We start from the raw sequence: 25,728 nt of genomic DNA, 5'->3' as shown, positions 1-25,728 counted from the left end.
TATTTGGCTGTTGCTATAAGGAAAATTTCCACCAACATGAAGAAGCCATTCCAAAGATTTTACTAGATGAGAAGGGCTGCACTAAAATCATCAAAACTATAACTTGTTAGTAACAAGGCATAGTCACTAACATTTATGGAGAATGTTGCAGATTTGCACATTATCTAAGAAAATTCTTTCACCAAGCTCAGGTGATAGATACTATTATCATCTCCATCATGCAGATGACGTGTAGAGAGTTTAAGAGACTCATCCAAAGTCACAATTCCTTAACTGGGAGGGCTGGACTAGAACCTGGGTCTCTCAGAATCCAAAGCCAGTGCTTTAGGCCACTATGCAAACTACTTGCAAATAAGTTAGGGATTTCTTTTATTCAAACCTCAGAAATTTGGAACTGTGCTCATCTGTTTAGGATGAGATTGGCACTTAAAATGTTCTTTTCTTGAATTTGTAGCATAGACAACATAGTAGTTAAATTATTTAAAAAGAATAAACATTTGTAAAACACTTCAAAAGTGCTAATTTACAAAATTGATAGAAAATACGCAATCATAAAACCTCTGGATTAGAAAAGATCTCAGAAATAACAGACCGTTCTCCCCACATCCTCATGTCTCTCATCATTCTCACAGGCTCAGTTAAACAATCCTTTTCTTGGCAGAACACTCTTAGTTTATACAGCTCTGTGCCTTTAAGACATTCTGCAACTTGGCCAACTTTCTCATTCAGTTTCTACTTTCCTCAAAATTAGACCAAAATGGTATGGGTTAATTACTATTGAATCAAAGTTTATGCAACAGCAAGAATCTCTGAAACCTCTCCATGTTCGCTTTCCTTTGGAGAACTTGTACTACTTCTTTGTCTATCCATTCTCCCAAGTTCCTTGAGTAGAGCCGTAGGGTCCAGTGAGGTTGCCATTGGCTACTTCAGGCCATCGAGCACTTGGAATGCAGCTAGTCCGAACTGAGGGGTGCTAAATGTGTAAAATACACGCTAGATGCTGAAGCCTTGGTACGAAAAAGAGAATATAGCATAGATCATTAATACATTTTTATGTTGATTACATGTTGAAATAATATTTTGGGTACATTGGGTTAAAGCATATTATTGAAATTCAATTCACCTGTTTCTTTTAATTTTTTTTTAAGGTGGCCACTAGGGATTTTAAAATGACATAAATTGCTCATATTATATTTCTATTGGACAGTGCCAGATAAGAGCAATAAAGGAGATGTAACTAGAAAAGTTGATTAGGTCCCAAGCTTGGAAGGCCTTGAAGAATGTTTTTGAATCACTCTGAGTGTACCAAATATTGGCCACAGCTTACAGAGATGTGCAATGTCTTCACTCAAGATTCACCCTGTAATATTGCACAGTAAGTTATAAGTTTACCATGGCAATATCCACAATTGTTTGAGCCAGTCATTTTTTCCAGTTCTTTGCTTTCATGTTTTATGAAGTAGTTAGGTAGTTAGAAAAAGCTACCCAGAACGGAGGTGAGGAAAGAAGAGGGCACCATTCTGAAGGGAATTAGGAGACAATTGTGTAATTTCCATCCAAAAATGATGAAAATGAAGGCACTAAGCCATTAACCCAGGGTGCGCTCTCTGGCAGGCCTTTGGCAAGTGGCACAATACCTACTTAAGTGGGTCAAAGCTTGACTGTTAATTTCCATTCATGAGGTTCCTTTCATTTTCTGGTGTCTCAGTCAATTCTAAGGGTATGCTTTAAATAGCTGTGAAGGCATCCGTGGAGGTAGTCAAAGTTTCCGGAGTGGTCATCATTAAGTTCCTTTGTCAGTATTTCTCCACCTTCCAATATGTCTTCAGCAGAATCTGAGCTATTCCGCTGGAATCCAGCAAGGTGTTATCAGGATTCTCCAGCCACTCCTGGATATCATTGCCAACGAGCTGGAAAGAATTACGTAGGAGGAAATGCCTGCCTCGCTGAATCAGGCAACTTCTTCAACTCAAATTGGCTGGTAATTATGGTGGCTGCATTCATGGGACCACAGGAGGTACAGTCAGCCCAGACCCAGCTGCACCCGGGTTTGCACTCGAGAGGAGAGGGCACTGTCCAGGGTAGTGAAATGTTCCGGCTCTGTGCAGAGAAGAGTCAGGCTATATGCCGGCAGCAGGTGTGGTTACTAGCCCGCTGAATTCTGGGGCTCCTTTGGTGTGATTAGATTGCGGGTGAACAAGAGAATAAAAGCTGAGGGTTGATAAAACCTGTGCTACTCACAAGCTCATGCTTTTGATTCAGATCTAGTGTGGAGGAGGGTACACGGTCCAGTTTGAACAGTCCCCAGAGTGACTCTAACTTGGAAGTTTAGTTGAAACAGGGCTTTAGAGTCAAACAAATTGGATCTGAGTAGTGATTCTGTACCTTAACGGCTGCATGATCTTGGTCAAATCACTTCACCCCTACAATTTGCTCATCTGTAAAATGGGCGTATACTACTTCCCTTCGGGGGCTGTTGTTGGGCTTAATTGAGATGTATATGCCTGGCATCTAGAACAAGGAAGACAATGAATCTTTCTGACCTTTCCCCTTTAGTGTGTTTTTATTGTTAAAGACTTAATGTAAATAGATATCTCCCTTGTGGGACCAAATTCCAACCTTTGGTAATGATCATGCTTACTCCAGCTTCTTTCTTTTTTTTAACTACTTCACTTTGAAGATTGTTCAGCTCTCATGATGATGATGATTCATACTTTTATTTTATTCCGCACTTAGCCGAGGGTCAGCCCCGTGTTAAGTGCTTTTTGTATATTAGGTCATAAAGTTATCACAATAACCCCACGAGCCAGGTATTATTGCTCCCATTTATAATGATGATTGAGGTTAAGAAAGACTAAGTAGGTTGTTTGAGGTTATGAAACTAGATAGTACAAGACCTGGGACTTAAACCCGAGGACAACTGACTCCAACGCCATCAGTCTCAACCGCTACGTTATATTGCGTCTATGCTCTTAGTTCACCTTCTTTTTCCTCAAACCAAAAGATTTCCTGTGTCTGTAAAAGGTATCAAAATGTGCTTTAAAACGGAACCACACCCAGTTCGAAATATCTTAAGTGGTTCAAACATATTTAACGTCCTATTGAAACAAAAATTTTAATTGAAAGACAATCAGAAAATCATTTTGATAAAAGAAAATTGAATTTCTTATTCTGTATGAGAATTTAGAGAATAAATATATTCTGTGGAGAAAAGAAAATAAGTTATGTTTACATCAAAGTCTGGAAGAACTCATTATAGAATAGACACAATTTAGAAACAATTGCAGTACTTAAAGTTTTATTATGAATGTTTTATTATTCACGAAAATGTTTGAGAATTTGTAGACATGAAAGCTTGTTTGTGTTCTTTTAAGGTTCCAGATGCTACTTTTGTTTTGTGTAAGAGCTCAAAAATTACGTAATACCCACCTGCTCCCATATCACAACATATGAGAATATTAGATAAATATGAGAAATTGGAGAATGTGGAAAATAAAAAAAATCCGGAAATTAAAGTAGACAAAGCTATTTCTGAGGTGAAAGAAATAATACTTCAAATAAATAAAGGGGCAAACCATTGAGCATTTTTCATGGCCAGAGTGGAGAGGAGTTTTCTCTCTTCTTTCTGTAGAGTTGACACGAGGCAAGGCTGTTATTTGCTGCTGCCCAGAGGGTCTTATTAGAATTCTTTTCTTGGGTTTTACTCAAAAGAACAAATGCCATTCTAATGCTAATGTTGTCCAAGGCCATTTATTGCTTGGATTTACTCTTCCATTTGCCTTCTCCTTCTTAAATAAAATATGTCTTTCTAGAATATTAAAAGCCCTAATTTAACTAACGATGAGATTATTCAGATTAAGTAAAGTGTCTTTGAGCAATTGGCCTATCAATGTAATTCACATAAACTGTCTCAGAGGAAAATTAGGAAATCTTATGTTGGTACAATAAATAGCATCTTTTCTGTTAAGCTAAATAGAGGCTGTTTTTAAAGATACAGAAGAATTATTTTCACTTCGTCAATATCATTATTCTACAGAAATAGCCTCTGTCAAGTTCACCGATGACCTGGACGTTGCTTAATCCATGGCTTTACCTGCCCCTCTAAGAACTATGCATCCTGCTTGCTTCTTGAGGCACTTTCTAAATTTGGTTTGAGATATCACTTTCTCTTGGTTCTCCTTCTATTCCACTGGCCAGTCAGGTCCTCTTCACCTCCTGACTGCTAAGTGTTAAAACACTTCAGGGTTTAGCTTTAAAACCTTTTTATTTCTTTGTCTTTATTTACTCCCTCGGTAACACCATCCCAAGTCTCTTAGCTTTGAAAGCATCTATACAGCAATGATTCTCAAATTTTCATTTCTAGCCCTGACCTCTTTCCTAAGTTACAGGCTCGTAGTCAACCATCTGCTCAAATCTTTACTGGAATATCTAAGAGAGATCTCAAACTTAATCTGCCCCGAATCAAACTCTTGATTCTCCACCAGCATCCTCCATCCCTTCACTGACAATCCCCTCCTTGTACAGTCTCCCACATCTCAAGAAATGTTCTATGTTTGTAGCTGCCCAGGCAAAAGACTTATTTCCTGACTTCCTCTGACACTCCACATTAGTAAATCCTGTTGGCTTCACCTTCAATATGCTATATGTCAAAGATCTGAACACTTTCCCCCCTTCCATTGCTATTTTTCTAGTCCAAGCCTCCATCATGTTTCCCTCCCCCCACCTGAATTATTTCAATAACTTTCCAAATGGCCCCTCTTCTTTTCCCTCCGCCCACTGCAGTCTGTTCTGAACATAGAGACCAGAGGAATCTATTTAAATTGCAGGTAAAACCAAGTCACTCTTTTGCTCAAAACTTTTAATGGCCCCTCATCTCATTCAGAGTAAAATCCAAAGACAATATGACCTGCAAGACCCTCCATAACCCTGCCCTCAGCTACCTCTCTCACCACCGTGTTTATCTCTTGTTTCCTGTACCCCTCATACCCACTCTGCTCCAGGTACACCCAAAATCTCCTAGAACAAATACCTCTCTCGCTGTTCACACGTATTTGCTCAAATATTGTTATTTTGGAAAAATCTTCCTTGACAACTCTTTCCCTCATCCCCGGCATGCCTATATCCTTTATTCTGCCTTATCTTTCTCCACAGCACTTTTCACCACCTGACACAATATGGATTCACTTGTTTATTTGTTTATTTTTGGTCTCCCCATTAGATCATTAGTCCATATTCCAGATTCCAGGACTGGCAGACTAGAGGATTCCAATCAAGCCTCTCACTTGAAGACCACTGAATAAGCTGAAACACACACATACACACGTGCACACACACACACATTCTTACAGGCATCAGAGACCTAATGAGATAGTAAGAAGTTAGAACAAGGAAACAATTAGAGTTGAAGAGGTGAATCAAAGCCTTTTTGGAGAGGTGGATTTACTGATAGTGATAAGGACACTGAAAGGCACAGCTTCACTGAGAACTTGGACAATGACCCAACTGTATCCCGGAACCCAAGGGCTGGATTTGGCTCTGAGGGTCTTTGGCACCCACTGGAAGCAGATGAGGCACAGATCTAAGCTTCTGAGGACTCAGTTTCACGAAGGTTGGGGATGGGCATTCATCCCCCTCAAAGAAAGAGAGAGCCTAATATAATTTCTCTTCCTCTGCCTTGAGACACTCAAAGGCTGCAACCCAGAAGCATGAGTATGCATTTTACTCTAGCCTGCAAAACCCCTCAAACCTGATCTCAGACTGCTAATATACTCAGGTGTTTTTTAGGGAAAAAAAGGAAAATACTTTGTGGAGGAAAATAACATCATCCTGGGTCCCAAACTATCACTAAATATAATTTTAACTTGTCCAGCAAACTAGCAAACATTTTAAAGCAAATGAAGATTCAAGACAAATGGCAAATAATGTGGTTCCAAACCACTATCCACTTAGCATATGAAACGATGTTCAATGTCATTAGTCATCGGGGAGATGCAAACTAAAACCACAATGGCATACTACTACCCATTAGATAAAAAATTAAAAAGGAACTGATAACACCAGGTGCTGGTAAGGATGCAGAGCAAGTGGAACTCACATGCATTGCTGGTAGGAAAGCAAAATGGTACAGCCACTTTGGAAAATAGTTTGACAGTATTAAAAAGTTAAACATACGCTTACCATATGACCCAGCGATCCCACTTCCAGATATCTGCCCGAGAGAAATAAAGATATAGATCCACACAAAAACCTGTTCACAAATATTCAAAATGACTTTATTCGTAATTGTCAAAAATTGGACATGTCTATCCATCGGTATTACTATGTAATATTTGCTAGGAGAACCACTTTTTAAGAAGCCGTGTTGACCCTTTCAGGACTGAGGTGACATTTCAGTCCCCTCTGGGGATGGCTGAGGAGCAGGTGGGAGTTCTTGAGAGTCGGATGGTGATAAACCTTCAACTCAGAGAAGGGCAGGCAGCCCTTCCATTTGACTCTCTTGGTTGCTTGTCTGACTTGGGGCTCCTTCAGTCCTTCCTGCTGTCACCTGTGGCTGGGCTCATGGCCCTCTGTGATACGGCGAGACAGTTGAGGATGCTTTCACAGGAAGGGCATTTGCTGTGGGCTCAGCTCCCTCACTAATTCGGCCAGTGTTTTACATCACCCGGAGCAGGAGGGAGAAATAGTCTTAGAACTTGAGGGCATGACCTTGACTTGCACTTCTTGTCATGACCATCATCGCCAAGCACAGAGCCTTGTACACGGTGGGTGCCCAACACAGCCTTGCTTTGTGTACAGATTGAAGTGTCTTTGTCCCAGAGTTCTCAAGTGCACTGAATGCAAACTAAAATTGCTGTGGCAGAAGCTGTACTAAATTCATTGGAAGAGAAATAATAACTTTGATGTTCTCAAATTAAAGATATTGGCTCTGTGATATATTTTTATTCATTCATATATCAACAAATATTATTGAATATCTATGATGTCCTGTGTTCTATGCCAAATAACTTAGGCTAAAGGGATATATATCAAAGAACAAAACGATTTTTTAATTATGAATTTCAAAGATATATATTGTTCTTTGCACACTTTGCTTCCTAGTGAATTTACTTTTTCATTTTTTTTTTTCCCGTAAGAAAGTAGATGTTTTTATGTACAGATGCCGTGGAACAGTGATTGGCAACTGTCTTTTCTGTCCTAGTGGACTTAGAGGACTCGATTCATTTCCACAAGGGACAGTAGCTTTCTACTGTGGAGAGTTTAAAGAGGGGCAGGATTGTTGGGGGTGGGGAGCGAAGGATCAGAATCCAGGAGAGTTAGGGGACACATGTAGCCCAAACCATCTCTCCACCCCTCTCGCCCTGCTGTGACTAAAAGCTGTTTTAGCATCTGTTTTGTTCAGAGGGAAGAGGTTTCCATGTTTACTTCCTTTTTCTCAACAAGAAAGAGCCTATTGCTTGACTCTCATGTTTTTGCTACTTCAAATTTTCATTAAACAGTAACTATATTCAGAATATTAAAGATATCCAGGTCAACTAAGATTTCTCTATCAGTCTATTATTATCTGTAGTTTGTTTCTTTCCTCCCTCCCATCCTCTCCCCACAACCCAAGCACCTCTTTCTTCTTGTCTTTTGATGATTTTGATTTTCTTTTCTTTTGTTTTGTTTGGGGTATCAGCACTGATTTTTATACATTATTGGTTGAAATAAACAGAAACGAAATGTCTACCAATGTTTGGAGACCTATATGTGGACAATTGAATCATGTTCACATCCACTGATGCTAAGTTGGGTCATTGAATGGTTTGGGAGAAAGTATTCAGTAAATTTTTTTCACTTGAAAAAAATAGTAGGCAATGTAACATCACAGAAAACAAAAATGTGTGAATCCCCATCACAAATCTCTCTAAAACTTTCCAGTTCCACAAGCTCATGTGAGTTAATATATGTTAAATCTGTAATTCTGGTGGTTGTGGAGGGCACAGTGGGAAAGAAGGGATTGGAAGGAATGTCCCAGATTGAGGCTAATGGTGTTTGTTGCTGGGATCCAGGTATGTCTGGCACTTCTGTCTGGAGGATTTAACTATATGGGGCACTGGGAACCTCCTGAAGAAAAAAATCCTACTAAGGGAGGAGCAAACACAGCAACGAGCTTGGCCCAATAAAACGCTTGCGGGGGTCAGAGGTGAGTCTCCTGAGGATCGCTAAACGGGGACTATCCAGTCAGTGAAGTAGTATGCTTCGGTCATGGGAATCTAGCCTGTTGATGGCCATCAGTCACTAGTCAAAAGGAGTCAAACCTCCCAGTCCCCAGCCAAGTTGATTATAACATATTAAACAAAACAGATCTCCTCCCATGGGTAGGGAGAAGGGATTTTCCTTCTAGGAAAATAAGACTATCTCCATATTGTAATGTACATGTCATGCAGAATAGCTCAAAGCGTGGCCTGACACATGTTCCCGGCGATGCACAGAGCTTGGGCTCCGGTTGACCTCTGCGTATACCACTGGCACTGCGTGAATGATTTGGCATATATGTGTGTTTATTTTTTTCATGGGAAATGAATTCATAACTTCTATTAACTTCTCAAAGGCGTCTGTAACCCCACAAGTAGTAACCACTGCTTTATATGTGGTCCCTGATTGATCTCATTAACACATAGCTTCATTTATCTATGTAGTGATTCTCTTAAATACACATTCCCAATCCCTTTACTCTCCAGAAATAGAATTTGTAGGTAATATAAGCATTCTACACATGTATTTAAAAAACTAAGCTTAGTGCCTTAACCATAATGTAAAGGCAAAATTTTTAAATGATTTATAACAAAATTGTATGTATTTCAATCACTAATGCTTGCACATGACTACATGAGAAGACATAAGGAAGTGGTCAAGGGTTAATGTTGAATCACCCTGCACGTGACAGGTACACATACAGCTGAGCATTTGGGTACTATTGGCAGCTCAAATACCACCAGAAGCATTGCCGTTGGTGACAAAATTGCCAAGACAACTCTTGGTAAAGTTCTAGGTGAAACAAAGTTCCCTGATTTATAAGGAAGTTTCATTCCTGAAAGTTCTAGTATATGAAAACCACACCAAAACAAACAAAACCACAACTACAGCCACCACCACCACCACAACAACACATTTTGGGTTCTCTGTGAAAAAAAGAGTTAGGTTCTTGGCTCAGATTGCTATAAACAGGAGCATCACCCACACGAATCCTCCTGAGATAACAGGGAACAATTCTTCATTGTGTGGGACTGTCCCTCACATTTCAGGATGTACAGCATCCTTAGTTCCTGTCCACTAAATACCAGCTTCACATCCCCTCCCATCATTATGACAACCAGCAAAACTCCCACACAAAGTCCAGAATGCCCCCAAGGAAGTGATGTCACCTCCACTGAGAATCACTGACCTACTGGATAAAGTTCAGACTCTTGAGCTTTGCGCACAGATCCTTCATGATGTGGTTTCTGCCTCCCTCTCCAGTCTCATCACGCAGCATGGGCCCTCCCTCTGGCATTCAGACCACAAGTTCTCTGATCTGGTGGGCCTTTCCCTGCACATGTGGGGCTCCCTGTGCCTGCAGACGCCCCTCTCCTGGTTTGACTTGCTATCACCTCCTCTCCCAAGCTTCCCCAGAGTCCTCAGCTCATCTCCTCCAGAATGCGTGAGCACTCCCTTCATTCTCCTGCTTCGCTTGCTTACCTCTTCACAATCCTTAGCCCGTTTCTTCTCAGCCCCACCCCAGAGTGTGATCTTCTTGAGGGCAGGAGGCAGGTCTCCTGTATCTTTATAGTCGGGTGTGGCACACACTGGGGGTTCAACTCTGTTGGCTGTTGACGTTGCCGTGCTGAGCGGGGCCTGGCCTTCTCTCAGCTCCGGGCTCTGTTCTGCCTCCAGCTCTTCTACTCGTTGTTCCTCCTTCCTGGAATGTGCCCCCTGATTCCTCATCTCCTACCCTCAGCCCAGCCTAATCCTACTCTTCTTCAGGTCTCTGGTTAAGTGTCACTTATCCCAGGATGCTTTCCTTGTCCCCTCCCAAGTGGCTCGCCAATTTTATTATTTGCCCTCGTAGACTGTTCTTCTCTTTCTTAACTCTGCCTGCATGACTGGGCCTTGGCAAGGACCAGGACAGAGTCCTCCTTCTTTTTTATGGGGTCTTGTAAGCCAGAGGTTCTTCCTAAATGACTTCCTAAATCATTCCTGAGTGACTAATAATGACTTCTTAGAGAATGAGACTCTTGGTCTCAATTTGTCTTGATTTGGAAAAATAAAGAAATGTGACTCTCTTGCTGGTTACATTTCTTGGCCTGAAACTAGTGTATAATAGAAGTTCTATACAGAAGTTTAATCCATAAAAGTCACACGCAATGTCAGTTAGACTTTTTTATATAGAAAAGAGTACAGGCCCTCAGATCACCAGCACTCACATACTCTCCTGCAGAAACCTCAGTGCTCTGCAAACACATCAGCCTGCAGAAGGAAAACGGGCTACAGATGACCCAACAAATGGAGGGGGAAGCACTTTATTGTTGGAAAAAAATGATTAAAATTCTATTTGGAGATGTGTAGGTTTTTATTCTATTAAGTAAAAAAACAAATTCTGCCAGTCTCCCTTCAAGATTCCTCCGCCTAGGGGCTGACTTGCCTGCCTGGGGGTGGAGCCCTCTCCGTTCCTCCAGCTCGGGGTCTGCTTCTCTTCCCTGCCTCTTGTTTGTTCCTTTGAACTATTCTAGGAGTTTGGGCTTTCTTTGAGTTTTTCTCTCTATTATTCTTTTTAAAAAATACTTTCCATTGGTTTGCCATTCAGTAATCAGTTCCCTATATACCCAGAATTCTGCAATTCCAGAAGAAACTTCACATCCTATGTGATTGAAAAAAATGCATTAATTCTAAACCCTTTAGCAGACTACATCCAGTTGCTATGAACAGTTCTTTCTTACTATATTAAAGAAAAAAGAAAGAATGCCTCTTTAAAACAGAGCAGTGCGTCTCACTGATAATATGCCTGGGTTTTAGTTTTATCTGCCTGCCGACTCCATGTCCAATAGCCCAGGTAAGCTTTTTCTGAGTTTTTAATCTCAATATAGTTCATATTTTTTCTTATTGCCATTGCTGTTACTAATAATAAATGTTTCTTATGTATGAACAAAGTGACAGATACTGATTATGCATAAAATTAGATATGAGTTCTTGCTTACCGATTTAAAATAGAAATTGCTTGCATTATGCATGTATCAATTAGCCATCCCAAAATATTTACTTATGGGCTACAGGCAAATAATCATCAATAATGCATATCTATGCCTTAGAAGATGACTTTGCTGAACGATCTAAAGGGCTCCAGTTTATGGATTAGGAAGCAAATATAGTTTTTCACACACCTTTGAGCTGAGTTGAATAATTTAAAAATCAACCGTTCCCCATATATAGAAATAAAATATGACTTATAAATGTATATTTAACCTACATGTAAATATTTGTAAACCAAGAATTATTTACCAAGAACACATTCTACTTATGGATTAATTAGCACCACTCTAATAGACAATATTTACATTTTTAAATAGAATTTTGTAATAAAGAAAAATTGTGAGAAATAAGATTGCAGAGAATACAGAAGAATCCCAGAAAGAGCTCCCTATGAATTCCTATTGGCATGGTGTATATATACTAATCACCTTAAACAAGAAAACCTACATAACTGTTTGCCTAAAGAGTATTTTCATGATTAACTATTGCTAACACATGATTTTTAAAAAGTGATCTGTGTATCTTTTGATTTTAATACATATTGTTAGTTTCCCAAAGGAAACAAGGAAAAGGAGAAGCAATTCTTAATATATTGTTAAGCACAATAGAACAAGAGGCAAGGAAATCAGGAAAAAGTGCGAGTATTATTTCTACAAGTACGAGAAATGAGGAAAAAGGTTTAAGACCCAAAGCCACTGAATGGATTCCAATTTTCAATAGACGTATGAGTTACAAGTGCTCTCTCCTGTCTATGTTCTTCTCTGTATGGAGTCATTCCAATATACACTGCTACTCATACATTCTGTCACTCACACAGGTGCCATGGCCTGGTGACCACAAAAACAGAGTGGTCAGCCTGTTGGTGTCACCCTGAAGCGGCAGCGTGAAGGTGCTCATGAGCTCCGTGTGGTCCACTGAGACACCGTCCACTGTTCCATTCCCAGCTCTCTATCTGTCAGATATGCCCAGGGATCATGTTAGACTTCTGGTTCCCACATATCTTCCTGGTTCTTGATGTCCAGCGGGAAGTGGAGACATAGCTGGCAAGTTTGGGACATGGGTCATGTTCAGATGAGCATCTTTGAATCAATAAATGCTGCATTTAGCTTGTTTGGTAAGGTTGATTAATGTCCTTTCTGTGTCACCTGTCATCAAAGAAGCTTGAGATCCTCCAATTATGACGATGGGAAACATTGTCAATCTCTTCATCACTCCCTTGGGGAAACCCTGCCTTCCTCCATGTTAGCACTTTGATAAGCATCCTGTGGGTTTTTTTTTTTTAATGGCTGTTAATCAAGTGGATTCAGCCATAGCTTGATGTTCATGTCCAGTATTACTTCCATTTCAATATTTTAATTTTAGACTAACTTCAATTTTTTAAAAAGACATACTAATGTTAAGAAAATAGCATAGCTTGTAGCCAATGTAAGCACATGCAATGAAACCCGGTAGCCAGGTGGCCCAGCAGGGTGCAGATTCCAACACAAATGCCTTTACCTCCTGTTCTTGCTCAGCCCGGGCTCTCAGGCCCGGAGCTGGGACATGGGGAGGAGGAGGGACATGCGACAAGCCACCCCATCTTAGGAAATGAGGAAGTGAAAAAAGAGTTCCCGTATCCTCATTATTCTCTGGGCCCAGTCAATGGGAGGATTTCTGGAAGCACTGTCAGTGTTCTAGAAGCTGTAGACTAGTAATAAACTTGGGTGGGTTACGGCCGTCAGGTGGCGCCAAACCAAAGTTAGGACTAGGTCAGATTCCAGTCTCAAAACTGAACTTCGACTCCAGGTGGGGGTCATTTCATTAACCTCACAATAGGGGAAACTCGCATCTTGGGTCGCTGAATTTTTTAGACTACTTATCGTGTTAGGGTGGAATTTTACTGAATGTGTTTGTATGTATATTCTTTCTCTCTTTTTTTGAGATAAATGTGATAAGGCTGTGTATATTGCTTTGCATCTTGTTTTTCCCCCACTAGCACACCTTGGATAACTTTCCATAATGTAGTTCAATAGTTTTTAATGGTGGCATTGCATTTCATCACATAAATGTAGCATAATTTATTTGATTCACTTAATGAAAAACAGGATTTTTTTCTGCCTTTGTGATTGTTTTTGCTGCTACTACAAATAATGTTGTATTGAGAATTCTTGAATGTATGTCTTTATGACATTTGAAAGTATATCCATAGGACCAATTCCTAAAAGTGGGTTAAAGATTACGTACTCAATGGAGAGAACAGGGACTCACTACCAGAGAAAAGAGATCTGAAGCCACAGGAGTCGACCGGAAGGAGCTGCGGTCAGAGCCTTGAGGAGGAAAAGTACAGCTTCTATAAGTGTAATGGAATTGAAATCAGCACAAGGTGAGAAACGTAGAGAGAAGTGAGAAGCCCGGAAGTTGATGATGTTGTGGAAATTGTCCTCTGTATTTCTCACATACAAAGGGCAGAAAATATCTTTCTGGAAAAAAAGTAAAGAAAACAACTGAGATACTCATCAGTAGGGATTTAGTTAAGCCAATTTTGGCTTAGTCACCTAATAGAATACTATTCAGCTGTTAAAAATGGAAAAGTCCACAATATATTTGGTTGCAGAACATTAAGAAGGGTATGACACTGGGAGAGAATGTTAGTCACCTGCCAAATAGCCTTCTCCTTCAAGTTAAGGGAACGCTGTTTTTAGCGAGGCACAATGTCACTCAGCTAAAGATCACATTCCCCGCCTCCCTTGCAAAGACGTGGCCATATAACTAACTTCTGATCAGTGAGGCAGAATCAGAAGTTTCTCTTAAAAGGAGAGAGTCGTGTCCTTGTGCCCCATTTTCTCCCATCCACTACGTGAAATGTGGATGTAAATGGCTGGATTTTGATCATCCTGGACCACGTAGACAAGAATCACAATCCAGGGATTGTAGACTGAAAAATGAAGGTGTGGGGTCCCTGACGACTACGGAGCCACCATATCAGGCCTGGACTACCTTCCTCCTTTTGTTGCTTTTCTCTTGCGAGAGCACAGTAAAGTTTATCTTGTTCATCTCATGTTTTTAAGTCTCTGTTATGTTCAGCCAAATCTAATCCCAACTGACACAGACCCCATTTGTGTTTAAAAATTAAATATGCACATGCACGCACACACACATATATCACAAATATGTATATGTGTAAACCACATATGCATAAAATATCTGTAAGTGCAAGAACAAACTGGTAACAGTGCTGATCTCTAGGGGCATGGGGTTGTAAGCAGGAAGTGCAAGGGGGCTATTAATTCCTTTCTATTTTTTGAATTTTAGCAATAAACATGTGTTTTCAGGAAAAATTAAAATATTTCTACTTTTGTGAGGAAAAGAAAATAGCCCTTGACTGGTGATTCCTTAAAATTAAGTGCTGGGTTTTGAGTTTAACCCTTCTTCATTGCTGTCTCCTCCAGAAGAAGGGCTGTCAGTCTCCCACATACTTTTCAGTGCTTCCAGTTTCACCCAGGATTACTTCCCTCCCATCCTGAATATTCCAGGTCTCTTTTAAATATGCATCAGCCTGCTTCTAATACAAGTGGTTTAAGAGGAATGAATAATTGATTCAAATTGATAAGAAGGTCCGCACACAGCTGCTTTGGCAATAAAAGAGCTTTCCTCCAAATAAGACTTCTTATCATCAACATTCAGTTGTTACCATGGCTACGTATTAATGCAGAAGTCGATCCAGATAAGAAAGGATGGTCCAGCTCTCCAGATAGCTGGAGCAGGTTTAAGCAAGATTTGGAGAGGAACTTGAAATGCTTGCAGGCCTGGAAACCCAGGGACTTCCGGTCTGAGCGTTACCAGACCCTGAGCCCGCTGGTTCTCTCCTAGCTGTGTTCAAGTTTGTGAGGAACATGAAGAAACAAACACATGGAACACAGAGGTAAGGGACAGGAGAACTGGTTCCCTAAGAGAAACCAAATCAAAGAGCTAAAGGTGGGATGCTGAAGACATTGGTTAACGATATGACACACATTCAAAATTCAGGTAAAGAGAAGGGTCTTCATATGATGTTGTTAGTTCCACGGCTGCCTAAGAGGTGTGAAATTATTCTGTTTACAAATTCTAACTGTAGGCGGCGCGTATACATACATAGTTATATCTCTGGATGCCAATAGATATTTATAAATCGAGAGGCAGATGGTTAGGACATCAGATGCTGAACACTTGAATCCTAGCCTCTGCCAAATAGATGGTCCTGCATGGTCCCGAGAGGAAACAGCAGATATCCACAGAGGAGAAGCTAGGTAAAAGGGGGGTTTCGCTACTGTGACGGTGGGTCCCAAGCCCAGAGCAAAACTCCAGTTAGGCTGAACCGTATGGAGGGTGCCTTTTAAATACTGTATCTTTATTTTTTATTTATTTAAATACCTTATTTTTTTATACAAGGGATATGTGATCGGAAAAAAAGAGACGTGAAGCAGAAAGTGAAAATCCCCCAGAATTCTAAAACCTCAGAAATAAACATTGTAACCAAGCTGGTTTATATCTTCCAGGCCATCCTTTTAATAGCTGGATACAATGTCCCTGGAAGGGTGTGTGTATTTATTCCACCCAGTCTTATGCTCATGAGTGTTCAGACTGTTACCAATTTTTCTCTGTTATATAAAACTCTACAGAAAATATCTTTATACATAGATCATTGTGCCTTTAATGAGTTATTTCCTTAGAAGGAATGCTGAGAAGTGAAATTTCTAGATCACAAGTCTGCAACTTTTATATTTGAATGCAAATTGCCAAACTACCTTTCAAAAAGGTCACACAAACTCTGCACCCAACAATGGCATTGCGATGTTGGTTTCCCTATGCTGTGCTTGCAAGATTGAAGATAGGTGTAAATAAATTAGATATTTTCTTTTTTTTGTGAATTGTCAGCACATATGTTGTTGGACCATTGTTTGTTATCTGTTGTTTAACGAATACCCCAAATAAAACAACAGCCATTGTATTATATCTCATGATTTTGTGGGTTAGGAATTTGGGCAGGACTCAGCCAGGTGACTCTTCTCTCCACACGAGTTTGAATGGGGTCACTTGATGGTGTGGGGCTGGCGCCTGGGGCAGTCTGGAGGGCCCCAGATGGCTTTCCTCACCTGTGTGGCATCTCGGTGGGGATAGCTGGAAGGATGCACTCAGCTGGGCCCTGGGCCTTCTCCAGGTAGTCTCAGAGCCTGTCTGTGTGGACTCTCCAGCGGGGTAATCCAACTTCTTAAGGTGCCTCAGTGCTCCAAGAAGCCAGAACAAAAGCTGCCAGTGCTCTCAAAGGCTAGACTCGGAGTTGGCGTAGTGTCGCTTCCACCATTCTAAATTGGTCAAAGCAGTCACAGGTCATCCTACGTTCAAGGGGGTGCCCAACAGACACTACTCCTCAGTGAGAAGAGTGTCAAAGAATTTGTGGCCATTTTTAGCTTGTCACAAATGTTAATAATAAAGAATTTTTTTCAGAGGCTGGCCTCGTGGCCGAGTGGTTAAGTTCGTGCGCTCTGCTTTGGTGGCCCAGGGTTTCGCCAGTTTGGATCTTGGGCGCTGACACGGCGCCACTGATCAGGCCGTGCTGAGGCGGCGTCCCACATAGCACAACCAGAGGCACTCACAACTAGAATAGACAACTATGTACCAGGGGGCTTTGGGGAGAAGAATTAAAAAAAAAAAGAAGAAGAAGATTGACAATAGTTGTTAGCTCAGGTGCTAATCTTTAAAAAAAAAAAAAGAAATGTATTTTTTAAAAAAAGAATCTTTTCATTTCTTGGGGAAATCCTATTTGGACATGTGGAAAGTCCCTAAATATGTTCTTTTTTAAAAAAATTACTTTGGTGAGGTCACATTGGTTTATAATATTGAGTAAATTTCAGGTGTACATCCTTCTATTTTGGCTTCTGTACAGACTGCATCGTGTTCGCCACCAAAAGTCTGGTTTCCATCTGTCACTGTGCACATGTGCCCTTTACCCTTTCACCCTCCTGCTACTCCTAAATATGTTCTTTCATTTAATTTGTATGTGTTTTACCCAAGCTTTTTGCATCTATGTTGATAAATAAGATTGGTTTACAGGGGTTGCTGTTGTTTTAAGTTTTAGTAACAGGATAACTTTAGTTTTTTTAATAATTCAGTAGTTTTCCATATTTTTGTCTTTGAAGCAGTTTACAAAGTATAAGAATCATGTGTTTTTTTGAATATTTGAAAGGGCTCACCCACAAAGCCATCTGGGCTAGGAGGTTTCTTTGGAAGGAATTCTCTGATCATTTAAAAAAAAAATTTAATAGTAGTCTTCAGATTGGAAACAGAGTCAGTTATAGCCATTTAATGCTTTTTTCATATTTAAGTCTAAAGTTGCACATTGTGGCTATGTATTTGAACTTGGAAAGTACTTCGTAATGCTAAGGAAGAGACACCAAATGCTCAACAAACATGGGAAAGTAGTACTTTCTGGAAAGTTTTATTGTAGGCACAAGAAGCTAATTTTAGACCTCGTCTTAACGTTTTCATAAAATTCAAGAAGATATAGACTCTTTGAAATAAAAAAATGAAAGGAGAAATGTATAAGATCAAGAAAGGAGGGTAGAGCTTGAGAGGCAGGTGGAACAAGAAGGCAAGTTACAGCTCTTGGGAGCATCTTCACTCCCGGCGATAGGACGGCTCAAAAACATTTGCTGGGGAATATGTGAAAAATAAGTGAATGAGTGAATGATTGGGGCCGTCGGTTCTCACAGTGTGGTCTGGTCTCATGGAAGCTGTAGGAGAGAGCACCGGCCCTCAGAGATCTTGAGAATGTGCTCTGCATGCTGCTTTTGCTGCGTGCTTGGCTCTTCTCCTCCACACCCCCTAAGTCGTCACGTGCTTATTCTCCACACACGAGTCCAGCACAGTTGACTCTCAGTTCTTCTCTTCCCATTGCTTGCTGCCGCTCTCCTGGTAAATCTTTTCCCATCTCTGAGCGTTCCACAGGCCCTGGCCTTTTTAACCACTTAACTTCCCCAGCAACTATTCAGATGAGTCCTTGAATTCTGGATTTTCTCAGGCTACACAGCAAGTGAAAAGCCCACTTAGACTCATGGAAAGCTACATCCAGAAGATGTTAGGGGACATCTGGTGACCCCTCCATCATCCCTTTGGTGGATTGAGGAAGCTGCTGAGCTGATGGCAGGAACAAGATTCATTTAAGTGTATATTTCAGTGGGGCCGTCCCTGTGGTGTAGTGATTAAGTTCGCACGTTCTGCTTCGGCAGCCCCGGGGTTTGTGGTTTTGGATCCTGGGTGCAGACCTGCACGCCCCTCATCAAACCTTGCTGTTGAGCTCCATACAAATTAGAGGAAGACTGGCACAGATGTTAGCTCAGGGACAATCCTCCTCACAAAGAAAAAATAAAAGAGTATATTTCAGGAGGCCTGAGTGTGGTTACCAGAAAAAAAAGATACCCTTTGAGGTAAAGTTATTAGATTAGAAGGCAGTCATGCTATGAGGATGGAAGCATGAGAAGCAAAAAATCATTAACTTGTCAAACAGGAGAATAAATATCAGTGGGATGTACTTTAAACATTTAAAGTCATGGAATTTTAAATGTTCTATTTAATTTATCTAATCCACTATGTGGAATCAAAAAATCCTTGCAGTGAAATTTTCCTTGACAATCTCTAAGATGTGAGCCCTTTGCAAGCATAGAACAAGTATTTCTATCTCTAGTATCTCCAGGACCTACATCGGCCCTGGCCCCAGCCTGACCCTGAATCAACCTATTGTACCAGCCAGTCGAGGATATATATGCTGCTTCCACTGGCCTTTTGAAAGTGTACAATTAAATAATTCTTAATAAATTTACAGAGTTGTACAACCATTACCACAATCAAATTTTTAGAACATTTCCAACACCACAAAAAGAAATCTCATGTTTATTTACAGTCACCCCTCCCCCATTCCGTTCCCACCCCTAGCCCCAGACAACCACTAATCTACTTCTTGTCTCTATAGATTTGCCTGTTCTGGGTATTTCATATAAATGGAATCATACAGTATGTGGTCTTTTGCATCTGGCTTTTTTCATTTAACATAATGTTTTTGAGATTCATCCATTTATTCATCCATTCACAAGTTGATGGACATTTAGTTTGTTTTCACTTTTTGGATCTTATGGCTAATGTTCCTATGAACATTCACATACAAGTCTTTGTGTATGTGACATAAGATTTCATTTCTCTTGGGTAGATAACTAGAAGTGGAATTGTTGAGTCACACAGCATCTCCGTGTTTAACATTTTAAGAAACTGCCAAATGTTTTACAGAATGGCTACACCGTTTACATTCTCATCAACAGAGTACAAGAGATACAGTTTCTCTACATTCTCACCAACACTTGTTATTGTCAGCTTTTTTGTCCACTGGCTTTGCAAATATTGTAAAGACCCACACCACCTTCTTAGATCCTTAGGTGGAAGCTGCTGTCCTGAACCACATTTCAAGAAATAGATTAATTATCCTTTGTAGAAGCTTAGGATCTATGTACACTTTCCAGCAGCTGTATTAAAATCTAGAAACTCTAGTCCTGTTGTAAAAATATTACACTACTCAAAGCTTACCGTGTGAGTGTGTCAGACTGTTAATTGTACCCCAATATCCAGTATTCTCTTCTTACATAGAAATAGAATTATTGGGTGGGCACAAGCAAAAAGTACATTTCCCAGCCTCCCTTGCAGCTAGATGTAGCTACATGACTAAGTTCAAGCGAGTGGATATGAGCAAAAATGTTGTGTACTCTTAAATGGAAGAAGTGAGCCCACCTTTTACCCTCTCCACATCTTTACCAGAAAGTGGAAATGATTGTAAAGGATGGAGCAGCCCTCTTGGACTAAAGACAGCCCCCATGTGCTGAAGTGAATAGGGCATCAAAATAGAGGAAGCGGGGTCTCTGAGGAGTGCCAGGCTACCACATCAGCCCTCAACCGCTCACCTGGACTCTCACATGAGAGATAAATATCTTGTTTAACCCAGGGTCATTTTGAGGCTCTCTGTTAAGATAACCAAAATGTGAAGTTACTAACATCTAGAAAGGCTCTGTAGAAACATGGCTACCATTCCGTCTCCATGAGGAGTATGATCACGTGAAGAGTGGAGGGAAATGTCGTGAAAAGGGCACCAGACTCAAAATCAAGTTACTGGGCATGTAGTACTGACTTTACCTCCAGTCAGCTTTGTGACTCAGACATGTCTCTATATTTCTGTATCCGCATCCATAAAAGAAGGTGGTTATATGCAGTTAAAAATAAATTTTTAAAGCTTGAAAATAAAAGGCATCTGGTTTCAGAAGTACTTCACTACATTCACTTTTATTGATAACAAAACTCAATGAAAATTTAAAATCCATAAGTTTGAACCTTTGGTACCAGCCTTCTCTAACAAAATAATAAGATGATAATCATCTTCAGCAGCTGCATCCTTTGACCAGGGCTAAGAATTCCCTCATCTATTAGCTGTGTAATCCTCCTGATGGGTGCCATTATTGTCTCCATTTTACAGATGAGGAGCCTGAGGTTCAATGCAGGTCAGTACCTTGCCCTGTCCTGCACTTAGTTAGTAGCGGAGCCAGGATTTAGATTCCTGAGTCCAGAGCACAAGTGCTTAACACTGCTATCCTGCCCCCATAACAGTAACTGACCAGTCATTGTGAAGCATACCAGGACATCAAAGCGAATGGTCATTGGCCCATATGGCCTCTTCCTGTTGTGACTCAGAGGCATCATTATACTTTAAAATGAATAGACAACTCTTACAAATTTGCTCACTAGATCAAGGTGACACGTGGAGCAATCATTGTGAAACATCTAAGGAACACAAGGATAATTAAATGCTAAACGCTGAGAAGACAAGCAGCCCTCAAGAACCTGTGACCCAGCGAGGCTGGGCAGCATGGTCACTGGACTCCAAGGACCAAACCTCCTGGGCTTGGCTGGCAGCTGTGATTCAAGGGGAGTCAGGCTGCAAGATGTGCTGTTTCCTGCCGGTTGACGTCGCAGAGGCACAGCGGAGAAGCCAAGCCTGATGGACTCTGAGCACTGGTTGGGTTTGTTGTTTTATTTTTTCCTGGCAATAAAATTAAAACTGCACCTAAGGATTTATCCACCCTTTTGCTGATCTCGACACAAACTGTGCGGTGAAATCCCTGCGCACAGCACTGACTCTATCTCCCAGGGTGTTGCTTAAAATGTGGCTGAGCACAAATGGAAAGCATCAAGTCTTGTTGAAGTCAGCACACAGAATTAATCTCTAAAAGTAATGAAAGAATTAGTTTCACTCTGTGAGATAAATAAATGCAAAGTATGGTAAAGTCAGAGATGTTCGGCTCAGCTGCTTTCAGAAGGAGACATCTTGGGAAAAGGATATTATGTACTTGGGACACATTTTAATGCCATTTAATGCCATTTTAATTCTGATACCTTATGTGATTATGAAGATGCTTTGGCTTTCTTTCTTTAAATGCATTTAGTATATGAAGTTTTTAACCTGCAACTATCACCTTCAGTGCTTTTTAACATTGGGAAAGGTAAAAACGTAAAAGTGTCTTGGCCTTTATTTTTTTTTTAGCTCTTGGAAGCATATTATTTAAGTAAATCTAGAATTAGGAACCATCTCAATATTTAAAGCCAAAATGAACCGTCTCTTAGTTTCCACCTCATCCTTAATTTTACTTCTACCTTGACTCTGAATTTTATGCTTTGTTTTTTTCTAAGTGTGGTTCATGAACCGCATGCTTGGAATCACCAACCATGCTTGTTTAAAGTTGTTCTGAAAGTTTAGGGTAAAAGAAGTCAGATCAGAGAACATTTCTCCCCCAATGAACCCAATGAAATGAACAGAAATATTGTTTTTCAAAAGGCCAAGAATTTATCACCAGCAGTCAAAATTGAAAAAGGATAAAATTTCATATAATAAAGTTTGAACAGTGGCTCTTTACCTCGCTTACAATGCCCACTTCCCAGAAAGAGAACTGAGGAAAGGTGAGTCAACAACATTCTGATGCCCTGAATTCACCTTGAAGAGAAGTAGCCAGAGGGATGAGTAAGTGGGGAAATTGTGAGCATAGGAGCTGCTGTCTGTCCTACTGCAGCAAGAAGTGTTGACGGGGCTGGCCGTTCTCCAAGGTCGCTGCTGAGTTGGAGGAACCAACCAGAGCCCACGAATTAAGAGATGCCTGGCCCTGGCTGGGAAGACTGGCCCTGGTAAAGGACCTTTGCTGGGACTCAGAGGAGAGGGTGTGGTCCAGGATCCTGGCCAGGACTGCAGGCAGCTCGAGAGGGGCTCTTCTCCTCCGACCCTCAAATCTCAGGCTACAAAAAGTAAACAGATGCTGACATCCAGCCCCCAAGTTGTTGCCCACAGGGGTGATACATAGTTTCCAGGGAAGATAAGAAGAAGGTCAGGGTGATCAGAGAACGGCCCAACTGCAGCTTGAGCAACATGAAAATAAACGGCACATTGACCTCGTAAATGTACCGCAGAGCGGAGAGAGAGAGAGAGAACACGCCGGACACAGAAAACAAACAGTCTGGAAGAAAAGAAAACCAAAAACAGATGAAAACTCCCTCAGATTGCCTTGTGCTAAAGAGAAACTTAATAAAAATATGCTATCAATAAAATAAAGATTCAAAGACAAAATGCTGAAACAACAGAAAGAGATGAAAAAGAAATTACAAGGCCAAGGAAACCAATCAGAACCAAAATAATAACAGTTATAGATATAACAAATAAATGAGAAATCAAAGAACAGTCTAGACACAACTGAAGAGGTTCTGGTGTTGAAGAAAGAATTGATCGCTTATGAACACAGCAGAAAATGACAAAGAAATTAAAACAATTAGAGACCAAATAAGGTGTTCAGATCTAGATGATACAAAATATAGATATCTATTGTTTCTGAAATAGCATAGTCAACAATAGCAGATAAAGATTATTTAGAATTACAATGGAGGAGAATTTCCCTGAAGTGAAAGAACAATACAATCTGCTATCGAAGCATCCACCATATACCCAATAACTATTTGATATAAAACAATAGATGTTGATTAAGATATTTAACTTTAGGGACAAAGAAAGGTTTCTTGAGACATCCAGGCAGAAAAAGCTAGCCACTCACAAGGGGAAAGTTCAGGCTGGCCTCCTATTTTTCACAGAAGACAGGTGAGCAGTATCTACAAGTTTCTGCGGGAAAGGAAGTGGGATCCAATGACATCATATTAAGCCAAGTTGTCATTCAAGCTGCAAGGCAAAGGGCAGGCATTTTTAAACACACAACAAAATAACCAAGGAGAAAAAAAGAAAGAAGAAGGAAGGAGGGAAGATAGTATCTATTTTAAAAACTGGACCACAGCACCTGATACGTTTTAAGTGATCAATAATTGTAGTCTCTCCTCCATCCCCACCCCTTGCTTATAGCTCTATACACTGGCGTTTGTTCTGTTCACTCAGTCTCGCTTCATATTCCTATGCCACTGTAGTTTCTCAGTTTGAGTAATTCATGGTTTAAAGCTAAACATTTTGTAGCAAACTGTTCTTAAAGTAGCTTGGAGAAAATCATGGGCTTTGGCCTTAGAACGAGGCTTCACTCCCGGGTTGCCTCTCTCCTATGAAGAATGGAAATATGTGAAGGAGAAGAAAGAGAGAAAGGAACAGAGGCAGTATTTGAAGAAATAAAGACTGAGAATTTTCCCCAAATTAATACTAGATAACAAACCACAGATCCAGGAAACTCAGAAAACATCCAATAGAATAAATACCACCCCCCAAACTATACCTAAGCATATCATACTCAAACTGCATTAAATCAAAGATAAAGAAAAAATCTTGAAAGAATTTAGAGGAAAAAAACACGTTAGCTATAGAGGAGCAGAGATAAGAATTACATCCAACTTCTCCTCAGAAACCAGGCCAGCAAGAAGAGAGGAGTGAAATATTTAGTGCTGCGAGAAAAAATCCACCAACCTAGAAATCTGCATCCTGTGGAATTATCCTTCAAAAATGAAGGGAAATACTTTCTTAGATGAACAAAAATGGAGGGAATTTGTTGCCAGTAGACCTGCCTTGCAAAAAACATTAAAAGAAGTCCTTCTGAGAAAAGCAAAATGATATAGATCAGAAACTGGGATCTACACAAAGAAAGGAAGACTGTTAGAAAAGGAATAAGTGAAGGTAGAATAAAAACTTTTATTTTCCTTATTCTTAAATCATCTAAGACAGTTTTTTTGAGATAATGATAGCAATGTATTTGAGGATTATAGTTTATATAAGTGAAATAAATGATACTAGAGATAGGAGGGAGGAATGAGGAATACTTTATTTTATAAGGTTCTTACACTGCCCATGAAGAGATATGGTGTTATGTGAAAGGGGACTTGGATTAACTGTAAATGTATATTGCAAACTCTAGGGCAACTACTAAAAAAGTAAAAAAATAAAAAAGTAAAATTGATATTAATTATAATCGATATAATTGCTATGAAAGGAGAGAAAATGGAAACATAGAAAATGCTCAATTAAAGCCACAAAGGCACAAAAAGAGTGGAAGACAGAAAAATAGGAATAAAGAACAAGGGCAACAAATAGAAAATGGTAACAAATATGGTAGATACTAATCTGACTGTATCAATATCACTCTAAATGTCAGTGGTCTAAATACACTAATTAATTGCAACTACCAGGCTCTGGTTGCTAAATACTGGGTTTGCAGTTTTTTATTATAATCATCCCATTTTAGTTGCAGAGAATATTTTAATTGAGCGGCTTTGACTCATTCAGAGTTGTCAGAATCCATATAACATAGCAGAATAACCTTAGGGATTCTGAAATGTGTTTCTCAAAATAGAGCTGGAAAAAAAGGAGTAGAATCTGTGTTGGTTTTAAAATCCATTTGGAGCAAAGGAAATTTACAGCTTGGGTGGCTTTCTGGAGCCTCCTGACTTCACTGCTGATTCTGCAGTTTGGGGGCAGGTTGTCATTTCAATGTTGCCAGGTTGTTCATTTTAAATGATCTGTTCTGAACAAAATACTCTCTGTTAAGAAAAATTTGAGCTAAATTCTTTTACCAAAACAGTTTCCATGTCATACTAAAAGATGAAATTTGCCACATCAATAGTATTTTAGGAAAACCAGTTACAATTGATAATGAAGTGGCCTAAATCCCTGAAGAGGTAAGAGAATTGCAATTCATCAGAAAGCCGTTCGGCTCCAGCTTTGTAAAGTTTTGAAACAGGGCCATCTAGCGGGATCGCCTAACTCTGAAACCATGAGTGCATTCTCTACATTTGAGTTTTTTAAATATCCTGTTTAATGCCCTTAAGTCCAAATTAACTATCCCTGAAATAAATAGTCTGCTCAGAAGTAAATATCATTCCAGTCAAATTCCTGCAATGATTAATTTCATAATATCATAATCTGTGGATACACATTTAATTAAACTTCTA

The sequence above is a fragment of the Equus quagga genome, chromosome 6 (assembly GCF_021613505.1).
Source record: "Equus quagga isolate Etosha38 chromosome 6, UCLA_HA_Equagga_1.0, whole genome shotgun sequence".
NCBI lineage: Eukaryota > Metazoa > Chordata > Mammalia > Perissodactyla > Equidae > Equus > Equus quagga.
The sequence above is the reverse complement of the archived record's forward strand: the minus strand, read 5'-3'. Positions refer to the sequence as shown.